This window comes from Lactuca saligna, chromosome 4 (genome assembly GCF_052625555.1).
Source record: "Lactuca saligna cultivar CGN05327 chromosome 4, ASM5262555v1, whole genome shotgun sequence".
Classification (NCBI taxonomy): Eukaryota; Viridiplantae; Streptophyta; class Magnoliopsida; order Asterales; family Asteraceae; genus Lactuca; species Lactuca saligna.
Genome location: NC_136420.1, coordinates 298,095,841 through 298,106,548, shown reverse-complemented (window position 1 = coordinate 298,106,548; position 10,708 = coordinate 298,095,841). Strand labels below are relative to the sequence as shown.

At 36.9% G+C, this 10,708-nt stretch overlaps 1 pseudogene; it reads left to right on the top strand.

The window, feature by feature from the left end:
• The first annotated feature begins 3,636 nt into the window (after positions 1–3,636).
• On the top strand, positions 3,637–5,589 carry LOC145043837 (U-box domain-containing protein 30 pseudogene; annotated as a pseudogene).
• The last annotated feature ends 5,119 nt before the right edge of the window (positions 5,590–10,708 follow it).

The window sequence follows — 10,708 nt, the reverse complement described above, 5'->3', positions numbered from 1 at the left end:
GCGATTTGGAAGAAGAGTTCTAGTTTGTGCTCTCTACATCTATACATAAGGCAGTGGATTAATCAAAGGCTTCAAGGGTAGTTTTTCTTGATTCTTCTTATTACATTAGTCTTTTGCACTTTGATTTCCATTATCTTTGTGGTAAAAATATTTGCATGATTAATAAACTGATTAGATCAAGTTTTCGGAATGTTTTAAAAGCATAAAACCTTTTTTTCAAAACTGAAAATCGATTAGGCTTTCGTTAGAAATTGTTTTCTGCCGAGTTGGGCGTAACACATCACCTAGTACGTGTGGCGCGTCCATGACTGGAATCCCGAAACTCTAACTATGAAACGGGATGCGAGTCTTCTAGAACGCACCACGAGTGTGTATGACGTGGCGCATAACTACTATTTACAAAACTGTTTTTGTTTTATTATCTTGATTTTAATATGCTTGATTGTTTTTGAGTATCTGATTCAGATAAGTGAACTCATGTAAATCATATGGTTTTATGAAGTTGGTTATCACTTTTGTTTATTGTTTTAATTGTTTAACTCTTAGTTATTAGTTAAAGTCAATAAGTGAGACATTATTGTTAGGATGATTTCTTGCATGTGAGATCATAGAAACAACTATACGCCAACTTGATTTTAACTTCATGATTATTAATTTAATCTAAATGTTGCAATTGGAGTTTAAAATAATTGTTTGTTTCGAATTGTATATACCTGATACACCGTCTCTCGAGTTGACCAATGTGTTTTATGTTTGGTTGTGCTTTTGGTCTTTGTGATGTTCATGTAATTTATTTTCTTTTGTAATATGTAATTGTCTTTTAAACTGTAATATTTTATTTAGTAAATTTGTATTAGAATAGAATTTTGTAACTTACTAAAGACTCAGTACCAAGAGAATGATCTAGGAGTTTAGAGTCTCATGGTGCTCTTGTTGACATCAAGTCTTGGTGGTTGTTCAAGTGAGAGCTTTGAAGTGTTATTTGTCGTTAGTACGACTAGTATCTCTTTTGATAACTCATAGGGGAGACGCATATGATCAAGACTGGTGGTATCGTTACTTGTACTATTATTGTGTTTCTATGATTGTGTGGTGGTTTTATTTATGCATATTTGCTTTAAAAAAAATTAGAATAATAAATTGTTAAAAGTTAACACAGAAAATAATTTTATAAATGTTCATAAAATTGGCTAAAATTTGAATAGTTTTTAAAAGATAGTTAGTATATTTTAACAAAACAAAACAAAATCTTGTTTTTTTTAAACATAAATATCACGTTACCTATGAAAACACACACTTCCTTATAATCTTTTAAGGTGAGAAAGTGCATTTATCCAACGGTTTAGTTTAATTATAAATAAGTGATGACATTCGCAATAACTCAAGTGTAACTTAAGTCGTATATCACAAGGATGTGCATGGTTAATTTACCATCCAAATGCATGATCCTCGACCACCCATGAATGTTAGATGAGCGTGAAAGAGATTAAAATGCTATTGACATAAGTTAATAAATCTCGACAGATCTAAGAGTTTCGTAAGATTGTAACTGAGAAACAGTTTGCCTACCTAAATAGCATTTCGATGTGAATACGACAAACCTTTTCACATCTTGAAGTGAAATATGGATCCTGTTGGAAAAAAATAGGGTTTATATTGGAGATCTGGATACCACTTGGATCGTGTGAACACTTTTCCGAACTCATATTTCTATCATATGTTTGGTTTGCAAGAAATTCAGTCTAGGATAATCCAAGAGGACACTTACGATTCTAGGCACAAAAATCTTAAGCCAAATTGCTAGAAGGATTCTGTGTTTGTTTGAAGAAAACAAGAGCAAATAAATTTCGTGTCTCCCTTCTCAAAGAGAAAAGTCGTTTATATAATAAATGATATTATGGTTGCTCTTAGGGTTGGACATCATGGGTTACTTTGGAAGCAAGCCAGGAAATTTGAAATTTAATGAGGATTTAGGATTTCCAAAACTAACGAATTTCATTAGTTTTATCATAATCACCCTCAAGAATCTGAATTTGCCACTATGCCCCCGTATGTAAAATTTGAAAACCTTTTGGGGCGCTGCCCCTTTGGTAACCCCAGACCTAGGGGTGCTGCCTCTGACCTCCGACTTATTGTCGATCTGACTTCTAATTCGATCTTATACATGTGTGCACTCTACACAAAACCCATACATATATTAGAGTATAAATTATAAAGCTCATTAGCTCACATGTTAGTTCCAATTATATAAAATGTCATGGTGATACTAAAATCACCAACAGATCCTAACCTTATTTAAATAATTTTAATTGATTTGAGTAATTAATTTTTATGATGATTAATGAAACAAACTAGAATGAAACTTTAGTGAATCATGTTTATAAACAAAAATTGCCTACTAAAATTTTACTACTATAAAACATCTGAATGAAGTGATAGGATTGATCAATCTTATCTAAATCTGCATTTTGGGAATAGTTCATGCATTTGACAAAGCTCTTCCTGGGACGACCTATTGTTTTTATTCAACTTGCCGATGTTTGCATCGATCTTGAAACCCTCGATCTTTACCGTGTTTATATTGTCTTATAGTATTTTTATGTCTCAAATCATATAAACAAGAAGTTGCTCCTAGGGCTGTAAACGAAATGAACGTTCAGCGAACTATTCGCGAACCGTTCGACAGGAAGTTCGTTTATGTTCATTTACTTGATAAACAAACAAACATGAACACAAATTATCGTTCGTTTAGTTAAACGAACAAACATGAACAATGGTCTCGATTGTTCAATTATGTTCGTGAACGTTCGTTTAAGTTATTCGTTTATGTTCGTTCATATAAGTTCATTTTATGTTCACATATTCTTAATTGTGTTTGATTACATTAGTGTATTATATATTCATTTATGTTCATATATCTTCAATTATATATATATTTTTTTAATTTTTTTTTATCTTTATTCATTTATTTAGCATGTTCACGAATATAAACGATTGAACATGAACAATGTAATTTGTTAAACGAACGAATATGAACAAAAAAACTCATTCGTTTATCCGTTCGTATTCGTTTATTTGTTCGACTAACTTAAACAAATGAATATGAACAAACCTCATTTGTGTTTGTCGGCTCATTTACAACCCTAATTGCTCCCATTATGTCTCTTTACTTTTCCATATAAACATCGACCGATTCTTCGAAGGATTGAAAATGCTTTTCAAACTAACAAACTAGAGCACCGATCAAGAACGTTCGAAAAGAAGAAAGTTGTAGTGTCATCTCAGGTCGGCTACTTCTGTTCTCCTTATTTGATTATCCTTTTATCGTATTTTCTTAGAACTTGTATTTGCATTTTAAACCATTTTTTCTTGACAAATTATTCCTTACAAAAAGAATTATTAATTTCCAATAATTATTAATTTAATCCCAAGTTTTAATTAGTGTACTCTATATACTCATTAAACCAACTACATGTCTCATGCTACGTTAATAAATAAAAAAGAGTCAGCACGTGTGAACTGGGCTCGTGAGGTAATATCGGGCCCACTTTTCCATCGTTTACATCAAACAAAATTCTATCGTCATTTTTTTATCATCTTCAGCGTTGCTTTTACTGCTGTGAAACAAAATAACAGCCCAAAATCATTGCTCGATGTCGAGGTTTTGATCTCATTTATTATTTCTTTAAATGAATGTTGAATAAATCATAAATTTTCTATCTTTTTCGCTCATAATTTTCATCAACAAAAGCTTTGAAGTCTTGATTGTTTCAGGTCCTGTCTGATTTATGTCCCTTTGTTCTTTAGCAAAATTTCCTTTTTGATTCTTTTTTATTATAAACCCCACTTGAGAAAGTACGTACATAGATATCTATGTAGTTCAGTTTTTTTCTTCAATGAGTGTCCTGTTATCTGTTTCATGATTCAACGCTTTTTGAAGCTTTGAATGAGATGTGAATTGTGAGTCTTTTGATCGTAGAAAGCAAGAAAAATCAGTTCAAGTGAACAGAACTCGCCATAAAGAAGAAGCCTTTTCGATGTAATGTGCATTTGAAGGTGATTTGTGGTTGTTTCGTATTGTTGTGTTTTTGCACACCAGGTGTTTGTGGAAATGCCTGCGTTTTCTTCGACGATAAATGGGGCTGAGGGGGAGGTTCTAGATCTAGACAGTGCTGTAAAAGATGGGGTGTTGGGCGGCGGTGGAGGAGTCGGTTTCGGTGGTGGGTTTTCTGAGAAATTGGATCTGAAGAAGATGATTGAAGTGTTAGAATCGCCGGAGATTCCATCGGTGTTCATTTGTCCAATTTCACTTTCACCAATGGAAGATCCGGTCACCCTTTGCACCGGCCAAACCTACGAGCGATCCAACATCATGAAATGGTTCAGTCTCGGCCATTTCACCTGCCCGACGACAATGCAAGAACTCTGGGACGATTCCGTCACCCCAAACGACACCCTTCACCGGTTAATCCACAGCTGGTTTTCACAAAAATACTTCCAGAAAAAGAAGAGATCCGAAGACGTACAAGGATTAACGTCAGAAATCCTCGACACTCTTAAAAAAACCAAAGGCCAAGCTCGTATTCAATCGCTGAAAGAGCTCCGGCGAGTTGTCGCCGCCCACGGTATCGCCAGAAAAACGGTTGTCGAAAAAGGTGGAGTGAGTTTCCTTTCATCTCTATTAGGTCCTTACACATCTCACGCCATTGGTTCCGAAGTTATCTCCATTCTCGTTCATCTAAACCTCGATTCATCTTCGAAATCGAATCTAACGCAGCCGGCGAGGATCTCATTAATGGTGGACATGTTAAACGAAGGTTCCATAGAAACACGAATCAACTGCACACAATTACTCAAACTTCTAATCGTCGAAGACGATTTCAATTCCAAAGTTGAAATCGTTTCAAGCCCTAGTTTACTCGTCGCATTGATGAGACTCGTAAGAGATAAACGACATTCATCTGGAAATCTACCCGCGCTTTCATTACTCAAATCGATATGCTCAAGCTCATCCTCTCGATCACACAAACAGATTCAACTCATGATCATCACAATCGGTGCAGTTCCTCAATTGATCGAATTATTACCTGGATTAAACTCTGAATCGTTGGAATTAGCGCTTTTCATCTTGGATTCTGTGTCAAATCTAAAAGAAGGTAACCTCGCTTTGAGTGATTGTTCAAACACGATTCCCAATATGGTAAGAATTTTGATGAGAGTTTCGGAAAACTGTACAAAATATGCTTTATCGATCTTGTGGACTGTTTGCAAGCTTTCACCTCAGGAGTATTCATTGATTGCTGTGGATGTGGGACTTGCAGCAAAGCTTCTTCTTGTTATACAAAGTGGTTGTAATCCTTCGATAAAACAACAATCTGCAGATCTTTTGAAGTTATGCAGTTTAAATTATACAGATTCAATATTCATTTCCAAATGCAAGCTGACAAGAACAATTCAATAATGTAGAATTTCATGTATAGTGAAGTAACTTGGATTCCCTTTGTATTATTTTTGTGTTGAATCGATTTAATTGTAAGAGAAAATGTTGTGAATCAAATATTTTGGTTCAATGAGAGTTGGAAATTGTTACATTGCAATCACAATTGTGTTTCTTGTTATAGAACACATTATTTTTTTGTTATTTTTGAAGTTTAACTAAAGGATATTTTTACAAAAGCCCTTAAGTTTGGCGGAAATTAATGGTTTTACCCTGTGTCAGATTTTATATCCATTAAGGCCTTACATTTGACAAGCTTTTGTCAATTATTGTTTTTATTAGGTTTTGAACCTTAGGACGTGTCACACTTGCCATGCATATACCCTATGTGGAATCATTTAGCTATGTAGGATAGTTGTGAGAAGAGGGTGTAAACCAAGGACCATGTTGGAAACACTACCTTCTCTGATGAGACTCGTAACCTATAAAACACCAATACGTTTCGTCACCACCTTTAGCCACCACAATCGTCCGCCAACACCACCGTTGGCCACCACCATCCCTTCTAGGGTTGGACTATCGTTGAAGAGCCTATTTTCAATTTCTTTGGGAGATATACAAAAACACAGAAATTGAGCCCAAATATGAAAACGGATCTTTAGATAGGACATCTTCGATTTCTTTAGCAGATAAACAAAGACTAATGGTGGTGAGCCCACATATGTAAACCGATCTACAGGCCTGAAAACAACTTGTAATTTCTTTTGAGAAGCAACGTTGCAAAGAGTAATGGTGTGCATAGTTGTTTCATAATCTTAATGGGTTGTTATGGTTTTATGGGTCAATGGAATTAAATCGATTTGTGGGTTTAGATCTTATTCAAATCGACTTGGTAGGTGTACCACCTTTTTTAGAATCCAACATCATAACGCTACCATCACCCTTACAACTGGTAACACCAACGTTATCACCCTCACAAGTCATAACAAGTACCACCTCTTTATTCTGAGCCCGACATCTTAAGACGTGTTATCCATCATTTTTCTTTACCCATCCGATCAAGACCTATAAACCTGTTAGCCATCGTTTTCTTTACACATATCGATCAAGACATGCAAACCTTTTATCGATTGTTTTTATTTACACATCTCGAACAAGAAGTGTCACCCTTCATAATTATTGGTGGGGATGTGAGTGCTTATTTATAAGAAAGCATAAGGATACTCTAATTTTGATGGGTTAGGTCCATCCAAAATTAGGCCCTAAGTGGAAGCAACTAATCACAAAATGCCATGCAGCTACTTCTAGAATCATCAACCTTAAGGGATATGCATATTATACATGCTATGCACCTAGGCACATTCGACAACTCCCTAAAAGGACCATACCAATGTATTCAGGAGCAATTAGTGAATTTCACCAAGATGGAGTGCATCTTGAGCTGCTATAGCTTCTCAAGGTTTAACAGTGTATTCTCCTTGTGTTGGTTCACATTTAGGGAGCTACAACACATTATCATAACCAAGAGCACATTCTCCATGAGTGCATACTCAAAACGGTGAGCACATTCTCCAAGTGCCCGGTCACTTAGTTAAGGACTTAGCATTATTTAGCCAAGGGGAGCATTCTCCCACCTATAGAGAAATTTCTTGATGAAGGGGAACATTCTCTCACTAAGGGAGCATTTCCTACCAAGAGAGCATTCACTTGATAAGGGGAGCATTCTCCTACCAAAAAAAGTATTCTCTTGATCAAGGGAGCATTCTTTTACCAAGGGAGCATTCACTTGATTAATGGGAGCATTTTAAGCCTTTTCTCCTTGACCATTTTGACATTCTCTCATCATGAAGACATTCTCTCTCTAGCCATTTTGATCAAGTCTTCATAATGTGACATCCCCAAATTCATGGTCATTTTAAAAAAATTATTTATGTTTATTTAGAAACTAGAGTATCCATTTTAAGGAATAATATTACGGAATTTGTTCCCAGAAAACATCATAATGATATTATCAGAGCATTTCCGAAAAATGTATTTTATTTATAGTAAAACATTGGGATGTCATCGTCAATTCAAAAACATAAGCATAAACAAACCTTACATAAAGTTACAATAATCATCTACATCCTAATGAATCCCTCAGCAAAATGTATTTTAATGTCGCTACCTGTGATACAATCAACCGAGTGGATTAGGTTGGGAAACCCGGTGAGTATATAGATGGCGACCACGGACTAATCTAAGCCAGGTCAAGATTATGGCGTCTCCTCTCATCGCAACTAACATTATTTACATCAAGTATAGTATCATAAGTTACATGCCAAAATAATCAATGTATGATGATAAAAAAAATTTAACAAGTTCCCCATGTTCTTAAAGACCTTTCCGCTTAACGATTTCTTGATAATACAAGTTATTTTGAAAACGTCAACATATATAATTTTAGTGAGTTCATAAGCATGTTCGAATGAAAGTTTTTTACTGTTAGCAAACACTAAAAAACCCGATATTTTCTGAAAAATAGTTTGAACATGATGTGTCAAAATCAAGTATTAATGCATGTGTGTTTTTCTATTTTTGTATAATAAGATGCAATCCAGATAAAAATCATGTATTTCCTGTTGTAAGTAAAAAGTAGTGTTTTGTGTGTTTCCCCAGAAAATCCTATATTTTCTGTTCATAAGAGTGTTGCGGTCTCAACCCTAAGACCAAATATCAGTGTATGTATGGTTTTGTATCAACAAGATCTTATAGGTGTTTCTTAAAATCGTGTTAGAGAGAATCTCTTAGTGAGCCGTTTTAACCATGCTTGATTTATGATGAATTCTCCCGTCGTGGCGCTTTCAGGCGCAGACTTGATTAAGGTAAGGTTTGTCTCCCTAGACTGGCCTAGTCTAACTGTAACGAACAGCTCAGGTGTCAGGGGTCACCCCGTATAGATCTATACACAAACTCCTACTCTCCCTCCAGGAGACTCTGATTATAACTACAGGCTACGATCTTACACTCTAAAGGTGTCAACCGACATGTCTCACTAGATTCTTAACTGTTTTCACGTGAGTATGGTATCATGTTATGTATAATGTTTTTCCAGGTACGTTTTATATTTGAAAAGCCCAACGAATATGTGTGTGAATGTACGAGGCCCAACGGACATGTTGTAACATCCATAAATTGTACGCCAAATTTACACTTTTTCAATCATAAATAAAAACCAAATAGCATTGTTGACAAAATGTTTTCAAATCATTTTCCATAAAAGTGTCCCAAAATCATAACATAAGGATGAGGAGCGGTACGGTCACGCCTTCTCATTTCCATGATCTCCTGAAGTACCCGAAACAATAAACTAAAAATTGTAAGCTCGAGGGCTTAGTGAGCTACCCCCAAAATACCAATACCACACTGACAATACCATATCAGGAATAATCAATCAATCATCATGCATACTGGGCCATCGGCCTGACTGGACCGCCTTACCGGGCCTACAGTCTATCTAAATCTATCCCAAGCCTTCGGCATCACTAGTCCGCCACGTAGGCCTACAATCTCCCCGGACCGCTCATAGGGTATATTGGCCTTCAGCATAAAGCATGACCGCCTCAACCCAACCACAACCAAATAACCATGTGCGCATACTATCATATACTTGAATATACAAACATCAAACATATCTATCTCACTGATCATCAATCATAGAGTTCTCCTGTAACTAGAGTACCGAGCTACCAGGTCACTAACATACCAATCCCTACGGATCAAAAAAGCATAACATATGGTCTACCCTGATTCCGATCTAACAGATCATAACCATATGTAGCATACCATAAAAATAACAATTAAAGGGCCGACCATGGTGTCGTAGACCCTATCGATACAGTGAGGATAACTTACATCGCAGATGTCGACTCGAAAGGTAAACTCTAACTCTCAGATCACTTGACACAGGCTCCACCACCTATTATCATAGTACAATATACTCATAAGTCCTTAACCTTATAAGGTACTCCATAACCCACTAGTCAACCCCTGGTCAAAGTCAAAGTCGTCAGTCAAGGTCAACAGTCCATGTTGACCTTAACTCGTCGAGTACCCTCGGCTACTCGCCGAGTTCCTTAAAGCACTTTCCAACTCGTCGGGTCATCGGGGTGACTCGTTGAGTTCCTTCGATTCTCGATCAAACTTTAAGGCCACCTGTCGAGTTTTCCTCCTTGCAACTCGACGGATACACACGCATACATATCCTGGAGAAAACTCATCCGACTCCCCGAGTTGTTCTTTAACTCGTCGAGTTTATGGCAATCTTCATCGGACTCGCCGAGTTGTTCATCCAACTTGTCGAGTTCACGACCATCTTCATGTGACTCGCCGAGTCAACCTTGCGACTCGCCGAGTCCATTCAATCATGTTTCTATACAAACTTATTTTGAGCCATGCAACGGCTCCAAATCACAGATCCAAGCTTCTAGGGCATGCTTATCACGTAAAGTTGCAAACTTTATGTGCATGCATGGCTATAAAGGCTCTAAATGCCTATTTTAAGTTCTTAATGGAACTTCATGCTCAAGAGGGACCTTAATCATGACCAAAACTGAAACTTTATGCTTCTAGAATCCAAGGAGGGTCCAAATCTGAAGTTACAACCCCAGATCTAGCCCATAGCCAATCTTTCCAACTTATTATCTCACCAAAAACCCTAAAACTCAACCAATAGAAGAGATTCACAAGGAAAAGGCGATGTGGTTACCTCAAAAAGATGATAACTGAGATAAGAGTTGGTTCCCACACTCTTCTTGCTCCAACCTCCTTCTCCTCCAAGCTTTCTCCCTCCAAAGATCCTCTTTTCAAGCTTCAAATACACAATGAGCACACACACACACATATTAAGGTTTTAAGGGGATCTCAAAGACTGCAAATAGGCCAACAGAGGATGAGGCTCCTTTAAATAGAGGTGCAAACCTCAAGATTTATGGTTTCATCTGCCATCTCCTACACGCCGAGTCCTAATATGGACTCCTCGAGTAGGTCACTTAACACGCGATCCCACCTCGCTGCTACTCGATGAGTAGGTCAACCAACTCGTCTTGTAGAGCTTAACCCAATAAATCTTATATAAACACTACCTGAGAATCGGGGCGTTACAACTCTCCCCCACTTGAACTAGACTTCACCCTCGAAGTCTACTGGAATAAACAATGTCGGGTAATGCTCGCGCATCTCCGCCTCCGGCTCCCATGTCCACTCGGATCCCTTCTGATGTTCCCATTGTAC